The sequence below is a fragment of the Amblyomma americanum genome, chromosome 6, assembly GCF_052857255.1.
Source record: "Amblyomma americanum isolate KBUSLIRL-KWMA chromosome 6, ASM5285725v1, whole genome shotgun sequence".
Taxonomy (NCBI): domain Eukaryota; kingdom Metazoa; phylum Arthropoda; class Arachnida; order Ixodida; family Ixodidae; genus Amblyomma; species Amblyomma americanum.
Window position 1 is genome coordinate 26288336 of NC_135502.1, and position 756 is coordinate 26289091.

The 756-nt window shown below is 44.6% G+C and overlaps 1 non-coding gene across 1 annotated transcript; it reads left to right on the plus strand.

Annotated features, from left to right (window-relative positions):
• Positions 1–309: 309 nt before the first annotated feature.
• TRNAS-ACU (transfer RNA serine (anticodon ACU)) lies at positions 310–381 on the plus strand. Its single transcript has one exon. It is a non-coding gene; the product is annotated as a tRNA-Ser (tRNA).
• Positions 382–756: the final 375 nt, after the last annotated feature.

The following is a 756-nucleotide window of genomic DNA, read 5'->3' on the forward strand; positions in this document are numbered from 1 at the left end:
CAATCTGGACAAACGCTTCTAGTTCGTACGGCTGCCACCACGTGCCACGTGGCGCTGAACGTCAGAATCACTTTTCCAGTGACTCTAGATTCACTGCGGGAATGTCGAATGTTCGGTACATCCCGCTGAGTTTCTGTGGCCGTCGGAAATAGATGGTGCGAGCACAGGAAGAATTTTATAGGTCAGACATTGCAGCGAGGAGGAAATGTCTGAGATTACCATCAACATATTCGAGCGGAATCTCTCGGGACTCTCTAGTTATCTAAAAATTACAACTTTAAAATACCCTCTTTGAGTTTTACGGAGTTCGCCGCGGTGGCTCAGTGGTTAGGGCGCTCGACTACTGATCCGGAGTTCCCGGGTTCGAACCCGGCCGCGGCGGCTGCGTTTTTATGGAGGAAAAACGCTAAGGCGCCCGTGTGCTGTGCGATGTCAGTGCACGTTAAAGATCCCCAGGTGGTCGAAAGTATTCCGGAGCCCTCCACTACGGACCTATTTGTTCCTCTCTTCTTTCACTCCCTCCTTTATCCCTTCCCTTACGGCGCGGTTCAGGTGTCCAACGATATATGAGACAGATACTGCGCCATTTCCTTTCCACCAAAAACCTATTATTATTATTATTATTATTATTATTATTATTATTATTATTATTATTATTATTATTATTATTATTATTATTATTATTATTATTATTATTACGGAGTTCGCTACTTGCGTCCAACAGATGGCGCTACTTGTTGAATGTTTAGGAAAGCT